Source organism: Macrobrachium rosenbergii, chromosome 44 (genome assembly GCF_040412425.1).
Source record: "Macrobrachium rosenbergii isolate ZJJX-2024 chromosome 44, ASM4041242v1, whole genome shotgun sequence".
NCBI lineage: Eukaryota > Metazoa > Arthropoda > Malacostraca > Decapoda > Palaemonidae > Macrobrachium > Macrobrachium rosenbergii.
In genome coordinates, this window is record NC_089784.1 from 8,750,504 (window position 1) to 8,773,003 (window position 22,500).

Genomic DNA, 22,500 nt, shown 5'->3' on the forward strand with positions numbered 1-22,500 from the left:
ACACACACACACACACACACACACACATATATATATATATATATATATATATATATGCGTGTGTGTGTGCGCGCTTAAACATTAACTCAATAAGCAGTGCATTAGTCACAGGAAATTACTGAGAAACTACGCATGCTGCGGTACTTACATGCAAGGTCTTCGCCGAGTCTGTCGTTGTTCCTGGAAGAATAAGACCATTTGGTTAATTAAAAGCACCAAAAGCGACTCAGAGATATTCATAATACTACTTACGTTGAAGACTATAACTAAACTTTCACGAATAAGCTTAGTGTGAAGATGGGGGGATTACCACAAGAACATGGCTATTATCACGCACTGAGTGAAGGAAAACATGAATTTAAATAGGAAATATATCTTGTGGTAAAAAACAGTTTTTTTTATATAAAGTAGATCAATATCGAAGCCAGGACTAAAAGGCTTTGTGAAAATTGAAAACGCACATATAACAACAAGCGCACAGTCTATGTCTACAATGTCGTAGTACGTGATATTACATTAAGTTAAATTATATTCTGCGAGTGGCAGTCGACTATGGTTATCAAAAAATAATTTCCCAATGTTGAAAATTCTTTTGCTATGAATTCATACTGAATAAAAGTGACTTTTCTTTCGTACAAATGTAGACACCTTCCGCATAAAAACGCAAGGTCCAGATGTGTGGCACCGCAAGATTTATATGGTTATTTAATGACCTGTCATCAGGAAGCTAAATGGTCACTGCCTCATATTATTTATTATTATTTATTACTTAGTAGTAGTAGTAGTAGTAGTAGCAGTAGGAAAAAAAAAAATGAACGATTTCAAAACAAGACAGCATTATCCTACAGATCAAGCATTAATATTCTTAACAGAGCCAGGCAGATTTTTTTAAGTTTCACAGAAAAAAAATCCAGTATAACATGGTGGCACCTTAAGGAATGAGCGAGCAGTACGTAGAAGTTTGATAAACAGCGGCAGTATAAGTGGAATATGAAAGTGGAATTTCAGTATTAGAATAGTGTTTGCGGAAAATGATGAACAGTAAACTTCCTGTTGAAATATAAATCACAACCGTCAGTCCTTCTGATAAAAAGAATCCCGCCATGGATGAGCGCCATGTAATGGATGTAAATGAGATATTCAAGAAAAATACAAAAACTTATAAAATTACGAAAGTAAATAATTAAATGAATAAATAGATAAAACATCCACACAAAGCACTCTTAAGCAAACTCCTCACGTTCCTTTCTTGAACAAAGTTTCTAATTCATGATACGAACAATTCGAGGAGGCAATTTCATTCCATGTATTGTCCTTGATTAAATCAATTACATTTAATAGGTATTACAAATTCGGCAATGTTGCCAAGCCTGTTTAATTACAACGAAGCAATTAAACCCATAATTATGTTTGCCAATAATAAAGAGGAAGAGGTAATAGTTATTAACGAAACAAGTCCGGTGGCAAGCGGGACGCTGCATCTCAGTAAATTTGCAGACATTTTTCAACCTCAATCCCTGGAAGCGGCGACAGTATAATGGTTCTGGATGAGGATAATCAACCGTGTTTCAGGAGTCTCTTTCAAACACCGAAATGCTACAGTTATTAGGTCAACGGTGAGTTTACATATACTCTAAGCATAAACGTAATTCAAAATCTACTCGCACACAAACCTAAAAAACAAGGGGAGAAGATTTCTGAGGTAAAGTCAATACACATGTACTCTCTCTCTCTCCACTATAGCAGATAAAATTCATGTAGATATATATTAAGGATTTCCGGTATCATTAAGTTCGTGTTTTCTTACTATTTCTTGTATGACTGAAGGACAAGTGGGCTTATAAAAATCTAATTTCCTTTCCTATTAAAGTCTGTTATATATATATATATATATATATATATATATATATATATATATATATATATATATATATATATATATATATATAAATTGATAGCATGAGATATGAGGAGATAAGTAGAAGTAGCAAGAATATTAGCATAGATGAAAGGATGAATCAGAGTATTTTGAGATGGTTCGGTCATGTACAGATTATGGAAGATCAGAGGATGGCAAAATGATTTTATAATTGAGAAGTGTTCGGGGAAGGAGTACAGGAAGACCTAAGAAAGTATTGACTACTACGTTAAACAACATAATGGAAGTAAGGCGTATCATATCCTGGAAGCACAAGAATAAGTGTAAGACAAGACTGAATTGCACAAAGTGTACAGAGCTTCGATACACAGCTGATGAGTCTCCTGTGTAAGTTTGGAAGAGGTTATTATTGTGAGAGTTTTATTCACAGAAGTTTCATCCACGATTTGCATTTAAATTATGGAAGTGGCTGCCAGTGACTAATGTGATTTATCATTGAAGCCACACCCACCTGGGGAATGGCTATATATACAGTATATGTATATGTGTATATATATATATATATATATATATATATATATATATATACATATATATATATATATATATATATATATATATATATATATATATATATATATATATATATATTGATATATATATATATATAATATATATTATATATATATATATATACTGTTGAGCCACAAATATCGTTTAATATCAAGTTTAATTTTGCTTGGGAATAATTAAACCAAAAGGGAACTGCATTTGATAAGTGCTTCCGTCCCTGCCACGATTCGAACGTAGGCCTTGCTTTAGAAACAAAGCTAGGCAGTCGACCTTGACTACTCGGCTCTCAAGAGAGATATAAGCTGAAATCGATTCTGCTGTTCATATTCCTTACCTGTCGAATTCATGGTCTGTATTTAGAATCGACAGTTTATCTCCATGAGAGCTGATGGGTAAGTTTGTAAAACTTAGCTACCTGTGAATTTGTGTCACTTATTCACATGTGACTTTTCCTATATTCACAAACTCTAAGCCACAAGTATCGATTAATATCGAACTTACTTTACCTTGGGAATAACTTCCACCCAAAGGGATGTACTTAGAATTGATATAAACCCTTTACACAATGAAAGCTGAATGGAGAGTTTGTAACACTTACTAATTGTTTTTATCAAAGTACTATATCTAACCCATTGTGTATATGACAGTTGTTACATATTTGTTACATATTCTTTATTGTGTGGTCTCATATTCTAAAGCCCTACAAAGCCCTGAACCTAGCTGAGGTGAAACCTTGTCAAAATTAGATCATAATAATTCATGGTTCAATATTAAACCTAATGAGAATACTAAGATAATACAGATTCTGTGTCTGATAGTCTTATTTGACCACAAGGCCGTGGACAGTGCATTTGCAGCTGATAAAATCACCACCAGCGATGTTCGACCATTGTTTACATGAATCATTGTGTTCCCAGATTTCGTATTATGCTTTACGATAACACTGAAAACGAATGAGAGTGGCTCCTCTGTATTTATTTTAACTCACTGATATAAAATTCCAGCTAAAACCTCTTTCCTTTAATGACTTAGCTTTCGAAGGTATAACCTGTTTTCATCAAGAATTTCAAAATGAGTTGCCATCTCCACAACCCTCACCTTCGGCTACGACTTACTGCTGTCATATAACTACACTGTTATAGATGATTCATATTTTATATTAATAGGTATAATTGTCAGCCATACACCATGATGCCCTTAAATTTATGAACCTTTTCACTGGTACAAGCGTGGCTTTCTTATATTCACAAATATTAAGCCAAAAATATCATTTAACATCAAATCACAATACCTTGGGAATAAATTATATCCAAAGGGAATTTTGACTGATGAATGGTTATGCACCAGCTGGGATGGTCTTTTGTTTAGAAACAAAGACAGATGGAAGCATTTATCAGTCATAATTTCCTTTGGGTGTTAAGTTATTATCAATTTATGATAATAAATGATATTTGTGGCTTTATATACACACATATATATATATATATATATATATATATATATATATATATATATATATATATATATATATATGTGTGTGTGTGTGTGTGTGTGTGTATATGTGTTTATGTATGCATGTATTTAAAATGAAAAGGAACAGAAAACAAAATACAAAATTAACGTTCTGTGCGTAACGCATAACGTATAAAACCTTAAATGTAAGTATGCCATCATGAAGTGCACGAAGGGCCATACAGTAATAAGTCCTTTTATCAATGCCATTAGTTTTCTTCGTTCTTTCTCTTCAGACCTGTAAAATGTAATTACTTTCCTTAGATGACGTCACAACATACACAGTAATCCGTTCCTTTCACTGAAACAAAGATGAAGTTAAAGAAATTGAGCAAATCCATTACCATAATGAAAAATTTTAAACAGAATCACTTTGAATCAAGGACCTTGAATCGACCACTTTATTACTGAATGCAAAAACTTAATTCAAACTATTCTTTTAATAAGTGAATTCAATTCAGCTGAAATCGTTTAGGTAAATTGCCGTATAGGATAGACAGACTGATATATGGAATATTCGAAATGAATGAGATATCATTATCCTGAATACTTTCCATGTCCTGAAGGTAAAAGCACATATATATGGTATGGAAATGACAGTTACAACATATTGTTATGGAAAACTATACATATTTATTTACAAAAAACTTTCACAAATAAAAAAAAAAACTTTCACAAGTAAAAAAAAGCAAACAGGCAAAAACTAGACCAAGTACTACAACTGAGTACAACTTACTGTGTACACAGCGGAGTGTAATAATGAAACTAAAATTGTCTTTCTTTTTAGCAGACGCTGAATCTCTTTAATGTATTTTCGTAAGCTTTTCAAAATCATGCCTATCTTGAACGGAATTAGTCACAGCATTCAGACATAATCAAATATTAAGCAGTAATATCCAAGAGGGATGAAAATAATTCGAACTCGGTCTTAAAGCTGTGCTCCAAAAAGAACGACCGGAATAAACAAAAGCGTATTCTGCAGAGGAGAGGTCGAAAAATCTCAGGCATGCGAACGATATCAGGTTAAAGAAACTGAGGTCAACATGGAACACAACCTGGCTGAGGCCATTGTTAATGGGGCGCATGTGTGCCTCCAGGATAAGAAAGACAAAGTCTCCACAATATTCTCTTTGCATCGCATGATATCAGATAAAAGGAAATGTCTGAGAGTCGTGCGGTTTCCCACATCATCAATATTTATTATCGCGAGAGGAATAAAGATGGGAGGAAAAGATTTCCAGGTATTCGACACTAAAGAATAAATATATGATTATAATCCACTCTGGAAAAGCTTAGGGAAACCTCGAAAGACAACTTGGGAAAACTACCTCAAACTTACTTGCCATGCGAGTAGTTTACCTCTTAGGGACAGTCTACTCAGTGGAAGCTTTCCTTACATGTTACTCAAATTATCGAGAGAGAGAGAGAGAGAGAGAGAGAGAGAGAGAGAGAGAGAGAGAGAGAGAGAGAGAGAGAGAGGTGGGATATCTGTTAGATGCAACCGCATCTAAACTAAAATGAAATACACCAAAAACAAATATTTCTTGGTTACTATCTACAACGGACATTTCAAATAAATGACCGCAGATTTCACTCTTGGTTCTATTCAGCCTTTTGTGCAAGATGTATAACGCATAAAAGTGGATTCATCAGTCTGAACTAATTTTTAAAGCAATCGAAACTTTTTATGTGCAAAATATCCTTCACACACACAAAAAAAGAGAAAAACGCCCCCTCCTATGTATCATATGCGTGTGAAATCGATTTTAACATACAAAACCTTACGCACCATGAGACATAATATATGAAATAATTCACTGATATACGCTCATCAGGCTCTACCTTATAGGAAGCCCTTATTCTTCAAGACCTCGAGAAATGTAATAGTTTCCATTGTCCTCCACGGCTCGATTAATCGAGCTGAGGCCAAAGTTAATTCCTCTGAGTTGGCGAAATGTTGGTGATGGATGATAATCGAGTTGAAATATGACCATAACAGATGGGTAGAAGATGGCTAAGCCACGCACCGGGGTGTTTGTTCGCAAACATACTCAAGGGCGTTGGCAGAAACCTCCGCTCCAGTGCACTGGGTGTTCAACGCCCAGAGCATCAGTATATACTAGCTGTCTATATAGAGAGCATTAACGCTTGAGTTTTCTCATCAACAACCTGACTTTCTAAATCTCCTGGAAATGTCTGATATTTAATGTCTTTAAAATATATATATAACTGTTCCCTTCAAAAATACAAATATATAAAACCTGATAATGTTCTTGACTTAAAGTATAATTTATCATACAATACAGCCTCACCTTGATCTCAAGCCTTTTGTTGTTCAGCCTTCTTTTACAGCAGTGGTTCTTAAACTTTTTTGCCTTGCGCCCCCCACTGCATTATGTATAGATCCCAGGCCCCCCTAACCTTGAAATTTTTGCCAACTATAAACTATATTTTCAATTTTTGGCATGTTTTGAGATAATTCGAAAACATATGGAAGCAGTGATAATGTTTTTGGCAATTTTGCAATTAAAATCAAAAATAAACAAAAAATAATAGGCACCATTTGGCAACCCTGCTTGCGCCCCCCTTGGAAGCTTCTGGCGCCTCCCTAGGGGGGTGCGCCCCCCAGTTTAAGAATCACTGTTTTACAGTATGATTTGAATCAGCAAAGTAAAAGGTTAGAGAATTTAACGGCAATAAACTGGACGTTTTACTATGGAAAAAGTTAGCGTGCAAAGTTCTTTCCTGACTAAAGTGCAGAATAAAACCCTATATTGGCTGATAAACTGAACTGCACAAGAAATTATCAATCAAATCTCTTCTCCTGAAAACTAATCGAACTAAAACATACTAACCACAGACTAATATCGGCATAAATAAATATTTTATGAAGATAAAATCGAAGACTGGTCTTCACACATTTGGCTATCTTCAGACACTGTTACGATGATAAGATTTTAATTAACGAACACAAAGCAACGTTAAAATTTAATATAAATCTTATTAACGTACGAACGAACCTTACCATACGTTTTTTGTTTGGAAAATTTCAAATATTATTTTCACCCTAAAAATAGCATTTAATTCACTCTTTATATCATAAATACAATCAATAATTGTACAAAAGGAAAAATAAGGTCTATGTACTGTATGTCAGCTACTACTTATGTTTTAAAGTCAACATTACTATGCTGCGATTTTTCTTCATAAATATGATATTAGAATTGATCTGGTGATGCAACGAACATAAAACCTTATAAGGCTCTAGAATGTATTCGAAGTATACGCATACCCTTCAGTCAATCCAACGCAACTACTATACAAGCCATTACTTTTTCAGCTAGAAAGCTACATATATGACATTGGACATAAAAAAAAAAAAAAGTTTAACACTACTTGGCAGCGTTACGTTGAGTCTGAGATTCTGGACGATGCAAAAAGAATCATGTCGCCTCATATTTGAGCATGGCTGTGCAATCATTTACATAATATACCATACACGACTGGCCATTTACAACTATGTGGCAGCAATATACTCCCTTATAAATTGCAAAGATCAACCTGAGGTAATATAATCGATACTTAAATCATTCACACAACTTAATCTACAAAGAGGAAAAAGGAATTCGAATTCCGAAAATCTATTACGCCGAAAATTAGTGTATGTGATTATTATTCAAAAATCCATTAAAAAATATGCTGAAGTTTCTTCGGCGCAATCGAGTTTTCTGTACAACGTATAATCAAGGCCACCGAAAATAGATCTATCTTTTGGTGGTCTCGATATAATGCTGTATGAGCCGCGGCCCACGAAACTTTAACCACGGCCCGTTGGTGGCCTGTCCTATATTGTTGCCAGACGCTCGGCTATAGATAACTTTAACCTTAAATAAGATAAAAACTACTGAAACTAGAAGGGCTGCAATTTGGAATGTTTGATGATTGGAGAGTGGATCGATCAACATACCAATTTGCAGTCCACTAGCCTCAGTAGTTTTTAAGTTCTGAGGACGGACAGACAAAGCCGGCACAATAGTTTTCTTTTACAGAAAATTAAAAATCACCTTCTGCTCTATTAGAAATTCCTCTTAAAATAATTAGGCAACAAATGAGACAGAAATTGTTCTCTAGGAAATGTTGGGATAAGCGATTCAAAAGAATATTGAAACGAAAACAGGGAATGCGCCATTTCCGATGAAGTGATGATTAAAATCGCCGATTCTCTTCCCAGGACAGATTTGGTTTCTTCCTTCGCTTGTGGGTTTTTGACCTTAAATGTAAACGGGTCAGTACATAGGATATATATGAAAGAAAATCATTATAATTTTTGCTTTTAAAACAATGTACTAGTCATAATAAAAAAAATCATTATAATTTTTGCTTTTAGAACAATGTACTAGTCATAAAATTTTATAACTAGTAACGTAATTCTCAAAACTCATTTTACTTATCCGTACTCTTTATTTTCAGCCTGCATTCTAAGACTACGGCCGCAGTAAACGAAAATAATGCCGGTATCCCCTGCAGCACCAACCCCTGAAGAAATGAAAACGTAATGGAAATGCTTTCCTACTTCTTTTGAGAGACAGGAAGTGAAGACAAGGAAAACTTAATTTACTTTGGAAATGCATGACTCTATTTAGGGAATTCGTTTTGCTTTTCTACTATTTTTCATTTCATCTTTTTAAAAAGTGTTAACTGGTGTAAAATTCTTTATACGTCTTTTTACGAACGACTTCTGTATTACTTTGCCTATTTGTGTGTAAGGAAAAAAATAGTGAGAAAATGCCTTTAGTTAACAAAATTACAATTCTCCTCAATTAAACAAGTAAATATAAACAATTAATGATAAAAAAGACATACAGGTTATTGACTTTGGTTCTTTTTGACTCAATCCGACTTACAAATCAAGCAAATTTGATGTTTCTTATCCTCGCTAACTAATTTTAATTATCTAACGCTCCATAAACCACATTAATGTTCTAAGTCCATTCCTTATGGTCACGCAATACCTCACATTGCTCTAAAAACAAAGGTAAATCTGTCATCCATAATATTCCAAATAAGTTAATGACATTCTCTTATATTTCTTTCCAGGGAAGATTTAATGCCGTCTCCCTTTCGAGTTTATCAAATTCACTCATATTTTATCGTGTACTTGAACTGACAAATAAATGTATTTATGGAGGGATATTTTTGTGTTCTGGGGAAAGGGGTTTGGCTGGAAAAAAAAAGGAAAAGATTATTCATGGATTGGTTAGAGGGTTCCTGAATAGAGCAGCGAGTATGGGATATTGACTTGCACGTTATTGGATCGTGAGCATCAGGCTATATCCTTTCTATAAAAACGATGAGATATATATATACCTATATATATATATATATATATATATATATATATATATATATATATATATATATTATCGTTACTTTTTCCAACTATTAAGGGTCCAGTCATTTGAAGGAAACAGCACATTGAAGTTTATTTATGCACGGTTTATTTATGAAGACTGTACATATGAGACGTATGTTGGCCAGTCAGCTTACAGAAATACGGATTACAGGGGATATAAAACCCAATGGATGCATTGATGTCGGGATATAAGGTGGCACACGATATTGCGGCGTTGCCCAATCATCCAAGGAAGGTGTGGAACTGTTATTGCCGAGATCCTCCGGGGACGTTCGATGGTGCAAAGAAATCTTTAATATTGTATGATAAATCATTCTTTGTATTATAATCTGATTAAATGTTTTTTCTTTAGGAAAATTTCTGTCTGCTACTGGTTGCTTCCGAGAGAGTCAGAGGCGGTGTTTATCGTGGCAAAGCCTCTTAGTGGCAGCATCTTTAAGGTAGTAAGTTAACATTCTCAAAAGTCAATTTTGGTGATCCTGGCTGATGTTGCTTCATGAGGTCCACACCTCTCACTTTGACAGGTTTGTCGATATATCAAGTTGAATTTCTGAGGCTTGGTTGGACGGGAGGTAATGTTGTTTTGAGTAATAAATGAGAAGTTTTCTTTTGACTGGCAACAAATGACGGTTATGATGATGGTACGATGTACCAACAAAGGGCTCCCCGTTAAGAATGTTTTTTTTGCCAGCTTCTACACGGTTTTCATCGAAGAAGTGTTCAGGGAAGGACACCCACTGTTATATACTGTCGACATGCCGACGGCACCATCGTGAATGTCGGTGCCGAACACAACCTACAGACTCAGGAAGAATTTTAAGGCCAAAGTTGGTTTTACGCTGCACCATTAAGCGGACTAATAGTGGCCAACTTAACCTCGGACATCTTGAAATTTCATGAAAAGCATACAAACACCGCTCTCTATACAAAGGCCACCGACTCAGGGCACTGCCTCTACATTGCTAATGGTTGCCCAACTCTGTACTTCGGGTCCACCATTGGCACCTGCAGCCAACGTGACCACTTCCACTGAAGTGGGTGGGTCCCTAGTGATAAGGGACACGAGAAAGCCGCCCAGTAATGGCCTTGCTAATAGTATCTAATTTTCTACAAAGAAGATAAGAGAATAGGTGAAAAAATTACAGCCATCCTGCTGGGAGCACGATGGACATCATAACAGTCATATATTGCCAGTCAAAAGAAAACCTCTTATTCATTACTCAAAACAATATCACCTCCCGTCCAACCAAGCTTCAAATTCTCAACTTGATATGTGAACAAACCTGACAAAGTGAGGAGCATGGACCCCATTAAGCAACAAAAATCAGAATATAGGGAGATAAGCCGGGCAAATAATAAATGGAGCAAAAGATAAAAAAAGGGGGTTATCTGAATGACCTCTGGGTAGACAATCTCTACTGGGTTGTCAAGTATACCTGCGCGCAGGGAAAGAAACTGCGTCATGATAGGAGAGCATAGCCAAAAACTAACAACACTGTCAATGGATTATATTTTTTTCACTCAAATTTAACCCTCAGTCATATTTTTGCACTTGTGAAAAACAACAACAGCTTTATTCTTCTAGATAAGGGGCGGTTTCTAGTTGCTCTCTAGTAATTTTGTAGCTTATGTCGCCTTTTGACAATTTTTCCGACTAAAAAACTGACAAAAGAAATGGTATCCATGTAATTTCTTTTGTTTATAATATATATATATATATATATATATATATATATATATATATATATATATATATATATATATATATATATATATATATATATATCTGTGTGTGTGTGTGTGTGTGTAAAGTACTTCACACCTTAAAAGATAGGTAAATGTCCGATATCTGAGACTGAAAACTAGATCTTGAGATATTCGTGTACAGTATCGCACAACGTTCTTAGCTGGATATCAAACAGGCAAGATGATCTTTATGAATTACGCATCAGTATCCAGTTCCCTTCAAAGACGAAAGTCAAGTGTTAAGCTCCAGCAGTTCTTGGAAGACCTAAAAGGCCTCGCAACCCAAACCGAAAAAAGGACATCTAAAGATCGCCCTGCAACACCCCAAGACTGGAAGAAGATGAAGAGAAAAGCGAGTCTGGATGTCAGGTCATGGAAAGCGTGGGAAGTTCACACCGCCTTCCAAGTGGAAAATTTATGTACATTCAAACCCTTCGTAGACGACGGCTCATCTCTTGAGATCCAGTTGCTATGCCAAAAGGTGCTGGTGAGAAACATGAAAGAAACATTTCAAAGGTTTTCAGATTCGCGCCAGGATGAAGAATTTTCTGAACTACTCATAAATATGTGCAATACGAAAGTAAGGTGCATGGAAATGTTTGAAAATATCTTTTCATAAATAAGTACACGCGACCATATACCAGTCCAGAAGAGTACAAAGTTACAAATTGTAAAGATAGACCACAAATTAGATAATGTATTCTGTGTTGTTTTCGTGTTGTGTTCTTACTTGCCATTAAAGCATCGAAGTCTTCCAGGAGGCCTTTGCTGACGAATAGCATTAAATGGTTCACTCACACCAAAGTAAAAACAACTCAAATGGTCAAAAAATAAATATAAATCATCAAGAATCAATCATTTAGAATCATCAAAATCAATCATGTTGCAGGTCACTCAAAAACAATTTCAAAATGATATTGACCAACTTCAAAAACAGGAGCGTTATTTATACCCCCAAAATAAGGACCAAAATTGCCACAGGTAACTGGACAAAATTTTTCCATCAGGTTCGACCCATGAATTTGCTGTTTTTGAATAAATTATCCTAACACTTTTTCCTTTTCCCCTCGATAGGTTACGTATCAATCACTTGAGAGGTAATTCGTTGTATCTCGACGTTCCATTTTCATCATCCCATTCAGTTTTTGAAGTGCAAAGGTTTCTTATTTGAGAGAGAGAGAGAGAGAGAGAGAGAGAGAGAGAGAGAGAGAGAGAGAGAGAGAGAGAGAGAGAGAGAGAGAGAGAATCATGACGCTTGGATAAGTGACAGAAGAAGATATAGTTACTGCAACATATCTAAAAGTAACAGAAACTCCCTTTATCAAAATAACCACTATAATCTATATATCACAGGAAATGAAATCAGAAAATCAATTTTTGATAAAATTCAGTAGTTTCTGAGAGTAAATGAACAAGAACATGAAACTCACCCTAAAAAATATTCAACAAGGAAGAGACAGAGATCAACCAGTCAAAATGACACACCATCCCTGGGGATGAGTTCAGAGACTTTCAAAGAAGGAAAATTTTGGGAATTTCAAATGTTTCACTGACGACCCTCAGTGGTGAACCTTGACGAAAGGCAGTAAATAAGAGATTTAAATATTTCTCAATGTTTAGAATTCGTTAAAAAGAACAAAAATGCATGAAAAATCTCATGTAAAGGAATATAATAAGTATAATGAATATCGGAACAATGAAACAAGTGAACTTACATTTAGTTCCAAATCCGTCTGGAACTGACCTTCAAGGTAATCAGCCTTGAGGACCCAACTGCCTGTGTTCAATATTTAAAGACATGCATCTAGTGGGACCTTCCACTCAGGGCATCTGACAATATCATTCGAGCAACAGAGATACAGACAGTCCAAACAAAACCATCAACTGTGTAACACCAATCTTCATTTTCTGTACTTAAATGACGAACTTCAACGTCGGTTTTTCAAATTTCGTGGATGGCAGTACAATATGTTAATTTTATCCCGGAGGGAAATTATGCTTCACCTCTCATTTCCTCTTTCGGTGTGATAACCTCAAATAACATGAGATCCTTTCATCTCCACTACACGAAGCGTGTGTATCATCCATTGCAAGATATGTCCGAATGAACACTGACTTTTCTGGGGGGCCGTTGAAGAATGTTTTCCATTACTGTCCAGGAATCCATAAAGAATACAGTCTTATGTCTGCCTCTGAGAGAGAGAGAGAGAGAGAGAGAGAGAGAGAGAGAGAGAGAGAGAGAGAGAGAGAGAGAGAGAGAAATTCAGCTATTTCAAATGAAACAGTACTAATTTCAAAAGGCAATAATTACTGATACTGCGATTAGAGCGGCAACTAACCAAGGCGCCACCTCTCTCTGCAATGATTGCCTTCATCGTCAGGATGTCGAAATCCAACGCATTGTCAGAGGACTTCAGACAAACAATACCATCAGTCAACGAAACTCCTAATTAATACTGGACCCACAGTATCGCTTGTCTCTCGGTATACTTGATACTTTATATAAATCTGGTCGCGCCGAACACAACACATAATCTGTAAGTCCTTAATTAGTAGGTCGTCTTTCGAAATTCAGATATTCTTCACATGAAATGGAATTGCTTTACTGTGATTTATATCGTGGATACTTTTTAATCAGTATTGGAGAGCCTGTGATTCACAAGTTTATTGAGGCTTTTCCATGAATGTAGAGAATAGGAAGCTCTCCCTGGTTATACTGAAAGACATTCAAACCCTGAATCTTCTTTGACATTAAAGTTGTCGATGTATTTCCATATCCGTTATATCCAGTCGACGATAGTGAATGCTTAATCTAAATAATTAACTTTTTTTCTTAATTGATATTTTTATACTTTTATTTTGCAAGCTGCAACACCTGGTGCATCATGCTGAACATAAACTATGCCGAAAAATATTAAAAGAGTTATACTCACTCAAGAATAAATAGATAGGTAGATTTGCGTGTGCATGTAGGTTTCCCAAACAAAGTATTTTTATATCCGTGTTTGTGATTATAGCTCTGGTTTCCTTTATGTAACCAACAACAGTTTCCCAAAAATATCAGATGTCTTACAAATCTCAAATTACTCACATTATCATATTATTCTGTTTCTTTTACATATCACACGAAGCACAAGTAGTGCAACAACCGTTTCCTAAATGTTTTATAATATATACATATATATATATATATATATATATATATATATATATATATATATATATATATATATATATATATATATATATATATATATATATATATATATATATATATATTATAAAAAGAGCTCCTCTGTATCGGCTGTGGTACATTGGTAAACCACCGATCAGCATCAAAAATGATAATCTATTGGCCTGAAATGTACTTGTTTAGCCGCTGGGGACTTTATGTAATTTAAAAATTTCGAATGACCAAAGATATTATTATTATCATGGTGAGTCATATTTTTGTGGTTATTTCCCTCCTCCTTTTACAACATTAACTACTTCTACTACTACCGCCAATGCTAATATTCCAAACAAACTTATGTGGCTCTCTTTTCAAAAACACTGAAAGGCTACGAAGACTGGTAATTATTTTTATATTAAAATATCAGTACTATTAAATAATAAGAAGCGAAGAAGATGACATAGAAAATGAGAAGCGAAGCAGAGAACATGGACTTTATAACAGTTTAATCACACGACATTGAGTCATAATAAAACACGAGAATTTCTAGTGAACTCTAAGCAGCACCAGTTTTATAATTTATAAACTCAAAAATATGTGGAAAAATAGAAAGAATTTCCAAGTTATTTTTGTATTCCCTTCGCAAAGAATTTCTTGCTGAGATCTTTTACAGTGAGAAGGAAATATGAAATTACTATTTCAAGCATGACAAGACAGACTGATTTTACAATTCACTAACCAAATAATCTTTCTTAAAATCTCTCCATTCTCATGAAGTCAGAGGTAGCCAACAGATGGCAGCATTGTTTAGTATAGCATTAGAGCCCCAAAAAATGCTGTGGAACGGTTATGAGATATGGCGCCGGCTCTTTGTCAAGTGGCCGTCACCTCCATCTCTCTTCGATATTGCTCCATTTCGTTCCTGCCTCTTCTTTTGTCCAGAAATTAACCAGCTCGAAAACGACGAAATGAATCAGTCTGCTACCGTCACTCGAAAACTGCTGGGTGGCGAAAATGGAGACAAACTCCAATTTTCTCCAACTCGCCCAGTTTCCTTTCTGACGTAAACCAACTGGCGTAATTTGTTGCGTTTTCGGTTGTTTGTAAGATGCAGTGAATGGCTTCCATTCGAATCTGGACATTGCAACACTGACTGCTATATGTCATTGGTAATGCTGTCTTGGCTTAGGCGATTTCTGAAATGCGTCCACTTGTCATGATCACAAAAACAATGCGTCCCACTCAATCCTTGCAAAATCGTTATACGTGTCACTCCCTTTATCAAACTCAACGCAAACAAAAAGCTGGTATTTATATTTTACTTACCTGTCTACTTGTTTTCAGGTTTCATTACCAAGATCTTCAACTAAGGAACAGTAATTCAATGAATTATTACATATTTTAAGGCAGGGCGTGGAAAATCCCCACTCAACGAGTTTATTAACAAAATGGACGACCTTGCCGTTGAATATGAGATTTTGAATAATAAGGAAATCCTCATCAGGAGCTCAATTTAATAGGTCAAATGTGCACGTTTCCGGTAAGGCAGTAATAAAAACATTCACTTATATGGACACTCGATGAGGTAAAAATACAGTGAAAATATTGAAATGATAACTCAATAATAACTTAGTTACACAACAGTCAACAAAAAGGAGGTTTAGGTAAACGATCGAGTATAGACTATATTCTGTTATAAAAAAATATATATGTACAGCTAACTCTCAATGCGACGACAGGACAGCCCTATATCTTGTTATTTTAAAAGCAATGTAGGCTACTTACATACATACCAAATGATGAATGATACATTGTAGGCTACTTACATACTAAATGAAGAATGATGAAATGTAGGCTACTTACATACATGCCAAATGATGAATGATGCACTTTAGGCTACTTACATACATACCAAATGATGAATCTTTAGGCTACTTACATGCATACCAAATGATGAATGATGCACTTTAGGCTACTTACACACATAAAAAATGATGAATGATGCACTGCAGGCTTTGTGAAAAGATGCTGATTTGACTACATAACTCAAAAAGGCTCAAAAAAAGTTTCACAAGTAAATTTCATGGAACAATGGAGGATACAATGGACAATGTATGCGTCACAAGTCTTACTCCCAGACCTGAGTCATTTGTGAGCTCCACAAGTTAAGGTATTCGTTAAATTTGTTTGACCCTCTCAATATCAGCTCCAGAATCATTGGCTTTCTCGCCGAAGAGTTAGGCTGAAATTTGTTGTCATCCAGATACTTGATCTAATAATAATAATAATAATAATAATAATAATAATAATAATAATAATAATAATAATAATAATAATAATAATAATAATAATAAGAAGAAGAAGAAGAAGAAGAAGAAGAAGAAGAAGAAGAAGAAGAAGAAGAAGAAGTGTTTCTAAATATTTGACATGGTCAAACTGAGTACATGAAGTGCCTATGTTAATATATTACCACTGGAATTAAAATATTAAGTGTGAAAAAGACCTAATTAAAAAAATCTCCTGCCGAAGAGTGCAGTGCTTGTGTCGAGAAAACAGCATTGTTCCCTCCTCTTTGAAATGCCAGCTACCTATTAGCAAGGAAATTTCCCTCGTCAATTATACAGCCTTATACGAAAACATATTTCGTAACGCAAATATTCCTTCAATACCACCAGCAATAGCAATCACGCCCCAACTGGCAATAGAGCATTAGTTGAATGACTCCTGCTTCCCGACAACCAACATCCTCTATGCATTGGCGGATGCATTTGTCTGTGAAGACAAAACGAAAATTGAACAAAGGTTACCTTACACGTTTCCTCCTAGTTATTGTATTGCAGAGTGAATTTCTCATATACATATCTATGATATATAAGCACGTAGATTTACACGTCTATGAATACATACACACGTAGATTTACAACTTACGTACCCTGCCCATATCATCTACGATCACAAAGAAATACTAACATAAACACGCTCGTGCATGTATGTATATATATACACATATTATGTATTATATATACATACATACATACATACATACATATATATATATATATATATATATATATATATATATATATATATATATATATATATATATATATATATATATATATATATATCATGTACGAGTGTTCCGTTGGTTTGATCTTCCGCCTCCTGCCACGTTGGATCGTTTAAGAGGCGACTTAGATATTTTCGTCTGGAACGACAGGAGATTGCGTTCGGCTCTCCCTTAGAACAGTTCTCGACCTTATTCATGACTTGTTCTTCAGTGAGGTGATCCCCTTCTTGCAACATTGCTCTGCTATATGTGGATCGACTAATATCTTAAAGTGGGCTTGTCTGCTGCTGATGCATCATTGTCACTGGATGCTCATACCTCACCCCCTTGTGCCTACGGGTGCGCTCTCGTTCTCTCAGGTATAATGAGAGCACAGTCATCGCCCACCTCCTGAGCTCTCGTCTATTGTTGTGGTGGCGCATGCAGAATCTTCCTACAAACAGCTGTTGACTCGAGATCTTCTGAGGGCCGTTAGGAGGCCTTTAGGTCACGAAGAAGAGTAAGCATCTGATTTTGTGTCTTCATTATATCCAGAAAATTGACTCATTCTCTTACAGTCGAGCTTTAGTGTCCTGTGGCGACCAATACGTCGAAGCGCCAACGAAACCATCATTCATAAACTACTTCAGTGCGGAGAGTATTGCGTTGATTTTTGCCCGGTTTGGGGAACATATCTAATGGTATATTACTGCAGAGATTGTGTTAACTTTAGTTAAGGATTTCCTTTCTTTCATCTCCCACTTATTACTGAATTATTGCAGAAGTTGCTTTTCTCCCTTCTCTTCAGCCCTTTTCCTCTAACTATCGTTTACGTGACGGTTAACTGTGGCTTTGAATGGGAATTATAGGTGAATGTTATTATGCCCTCGGCCAATAATTCGGGGACTTGTGTTGATGACTTATTGTAATAAATCTAGGCATTTACATTAAATGTTTCAATAAAATCTTAAATGCTTCAATAACATCCTCAATAAAGTGTACTTTACTGTCTATATTGCAAGTGAATCTTATTCTTTAGCTCGTAAGTTATTGCAGTAAGGGAAATTTCTTAAGAGGCTTAGAAAGGGTCTGGAATTATTCTTCAAATCTAAGATATAAAAAAATCAAGTGAATTCTGGAACTGTATGTTATATTTTCAAGAATGGCATACTCTGTATAGCGAGGGCTGACAACTATTTTATCTAAGAGCAGTGATATAACCTGCTTGACACAAAGTGAAGTATCCAATAAATACTGAGCACAGCATCAGTAGCTAAAAGGTTTGTTGACAAATGTGCAATTTACTGACAATACGGGAACATTTTTTCAAGCCTTAAGAACAATATATTTAGCATAAATAATACTGACATTAAAGACTATGTCCATCTACGAAAGACGAAAGTCACCTATACAGTACAAACTTTACAGCTGCTGTAATTACAGACATTCTCACAACCAAGAAATCATTATTAGATCCTTTAGCGATAAACTATTTTCAGGAGCAAAAAATCGTATACCTTGAAGAAAAAATTGACCGTGTGCTAAGTAAAGCGTATAAAGAGTGAAACTTATGAAAACTTACAATATATACAGTGTAATATACAAAAATTAAAATAGTGACAATACGAATAACTAATTATATTATAGTTAAACTTTCCAGTCTTTCGTTAAACATCCGACGAAAATCCATAAGATTATTTCCTTTTCTGCTGTTTATAACTAAGCCTGTTCAAAAGAGAATAAAATCAAAAGTGATGGCTACACGCGTCATCGCGAGAGAAAAACTCTGATATTCGGTTTATGTTACAAAACTGTCAAAACAGTTTACCTGATAGAGACAAGAACATCGTCCAAGAGAACTCATAATTTCGAATACATCAAAGTTGTTTGAAATTCGCAGATATTTAGAAAAGGTGGTTATGTCATCAGAACCGATAATTTCGAATATATCAAAGTTGTCTGAAATTCGTTGATATTTAGAAAAGGTAAAGTTATGTAATCAGATTAAGAGTGTTTCTTGACCTTCTGAACCTAAAAATGATTCGGATATAACTATCTTGCCAAGGACAGGCACTCTTTTCTCTTAGGTAATTCAATATCAACCTGAAAAAGGGACTGTAAAACATTTCTGATATGAATGCGTAAAATATGAGTCTTTATGGAAATGCTGGTTACATAACACTGCTTCTATGAATCACAGATTTTCATATTATTCTGTTCCACTTTTACATATTTCATATTAAGAAGATTAAAGCCTCACAGCTTTCAATTTCTTTATCAAAATAGAATTCTCCAGTTATGAGCTATACATACATGCATACAGACGGATGCCTGGCTTATGAAAAATCCGATTCCCCTAAAAAGTTACCAAAAAATTGTGATTATACAGGAGGTATCTCAACTTTTCTTTTCAATAAACTAACAGGAAAGGAAAAACTACGATATATTTAAGTACAAAAGAAATCATGGATGTCACCCGTGAAACTAAAAATGTAAAACAGGTCAACTGATACTCTAGAAAGTTGTAGTACATTTTCAAGACCTTGACCATAATATCCATTTTTCCTTAACTTAATATGTTACGTGAAAATTTCACATTCTAAGAATTTGAGATTCTTCAATATCATAACTCATAGTAATGTGCACTGCAAAACCAGATATGTTGTGTACTGTGAATGGCGGTGGAATTATGGCGGTGGAATTATCAATAAAAAAGCAATTCAGTATTTCCGAGCAACTTATGGCCTTCATCGACCTTTTGCACGAGTGCGTCAAGAGGCGACGGATATCCGATGTAATTCCTTAGAGGACTCGGACTAAGGACTGCTGTATACCTCGTCAGTGTTGGGTTGCAGAGGGTAAAATATGCGCTACAAACTTATCCTCCCCCATCTTGGTGCGCATGAAGAAAACAAACATCTGCGTGCGATGCTTTTCAGAATTTCACCATTTTGAACATTCAAAGCAAGATTCAGAGAGCAAATGATATGACAATAGAGACCGAAAAATAAAAAATGTTATGGTACAGAATTTAAGTGGTATCATTTATAATCCTAATTGTCGATCGATCTCGTGTCCGTTAACAAAAAAAAAAAAAAAAAGCATGCTTAAAAAGCCAATAGTGGACAGGAAAAGAGTAAAATTCCTTGAAAAAATGTCAACTCCACACAGTATATGTATATATATATATATATATATATATATATATATATATATATATATATATATATATATATATATATATATATATATATATATATATATAATATATATATATATATATATATATATATATATATATATATATATATATATATATATATATATATATATATATATATATATAATATAAATATAATATATATATATTAATGAGGCCCTACAGTTGCTTTCTCTTTCATCTGACTTCATAAAGAGCAAGAGAATTATGACTACCACATACCTGACCTTATTGTTGCAAACGTTGTAATCATTCTTACTTGCTTCAGATGTTTCACACCAAAATGAGAAGTAAAATACAAATAATCCAAATGTATCGGCAAACCTTACAGTTTCCCCAGACATTTACGAAAACAGCATCAAGGCTTTTTCACCAGTACAAAAGTCTCACAACCATTGCTCAGCGCAAATTTATTGCCCGAGGGCACTGCACGATAATAAAACTTTTCCCAGTGATGCTTTATGTCCCATCGTTTTACACGCCTATTGCGTATCTTTGGAACTGTTAAAAATCTCCGGCAGCAAATCCAGCTTTTTCATTTTAATTTCCCTAATGATTTGGAGTGCTCACGTGACTCTCATAATATCATAATACCAAAGGCAAAGCTCTTTCATCATGTTATTAAAGTCCTTTACTGATTATTTTCAAATGTAACCGTTTTTATTAAACGGCGATGTTTAAAATATTGATGTGAAAAATCTTGATGTTAAGAATTTTTTTTTTTTTATTTAGACTGAATTACGTATAGAGCTAAGTATGTCTTCCATACTGTGCAGCAGGAAATTAGAAACCAAATCTGAGTCTCGGCCACGCGCCAAGGTAACAAACTCGTAACGCGGCTACTGAGCAATATACCAGATTTTGCGCAAATCGACTATGATCCGGATATTTCGTCTTATGTACATGCTTCATATTCCGAGTAGATAATAATGCAAAAAATAAAAACATCGAAAGGTATTAGGAAATTAAATCTTATTTTCATCCGGGCTAGTTTACTGAAACATCGAATTGAGTTTGATTTAGATTTATATATTTTCTTTATGGCACAATATATCAGCAAGTGATATCCGAGAAAAATCAGTCAATATTCTGAACTAATGAGCGGATTACAAACCATTAAAACGTCAGTAATTCGGGAACATCCTTCACTAATGAACACTGTCAAGGCTTTTTCAATTATCCAGCATTACCCTAATTAATGTTCTACGATTAAAAAATCTGAATATTTTTGGTTAGGCTTTGCACAAGTGTATGAAGGCCAAGAGAATATTTAGCATCGTAATTTTGCCTGAAAAACATTGTTGCTTAGCGCTCTCCCCCTCATTCCACTCTCTCTCTCTCTCTCTCTCTCTCTCAAAAACAAAGCAACTTTGCGATCTGTGTTTATCTCATGATTTTCTAATCAAGATTACCAGTGCATTACAAGCATCCGAAATTAGCTATACCAAACTTCAAACATCGCTGGGAAAATAGGTTGCCGAGAAGAGGATCGCCCCCATGTTTGCTATTTTTAGATTTAAAATTCCGGTGAAACCTTCAAATACAGATTCTTAAAATTTTAACTATTAATAAACAAATTCTTTTTAGATGATTTCATGGCATTCATTCCAACACTACTTTAATTATTTAGTAATTCCAAGTAAAATGAAGCATATTTACATGAATGTAACAATTATACACATAAATATTCCCGTGGGAAGAAAGCATTCAAGTATGCTACTACATCAACACATGTATGATGTACAAGGTCCTTGTACCTACAAAGCAAGACCTTTTAGAATGACGTTGTCAACTAGAATTTGAATGGTGATTATAGAGCAGGAAAGGGAGGGGAGCCCAACTAAACCCTTTCTGCTTTATGTCAGTAATAAAAAATCAAATGGCCCATACCAAAGCATAACACATTGTATGCAATCTAATCTGTCGTTAAAATTAC

The 22,500-nt window shown here is 34.8% G+C and overlaps 1 protein-coding gene across 2 annotated transcripts in view; it reads right to left on the minus strand.

Annotated features, from left to right (window-relative positions):
* LOC136829305 (guanylate cyclase 32E-like) overlaps positions 1-22,500 on the minus strand; it is a 475,168-nt gene that overhangs the window by 260,544 nt on the left and 192,124 nt on the right. For both annotated transcript variants that reach the window (XM_067087668.1, XM_067087664.1), the window contains one exon: positions 149-180. The gene's annotated coding sequence lies outside the window, so the exon portion shown is untranslated. The remainder of the gene's footprint in view (positions 1-148; positions 181-22,500) is intronic.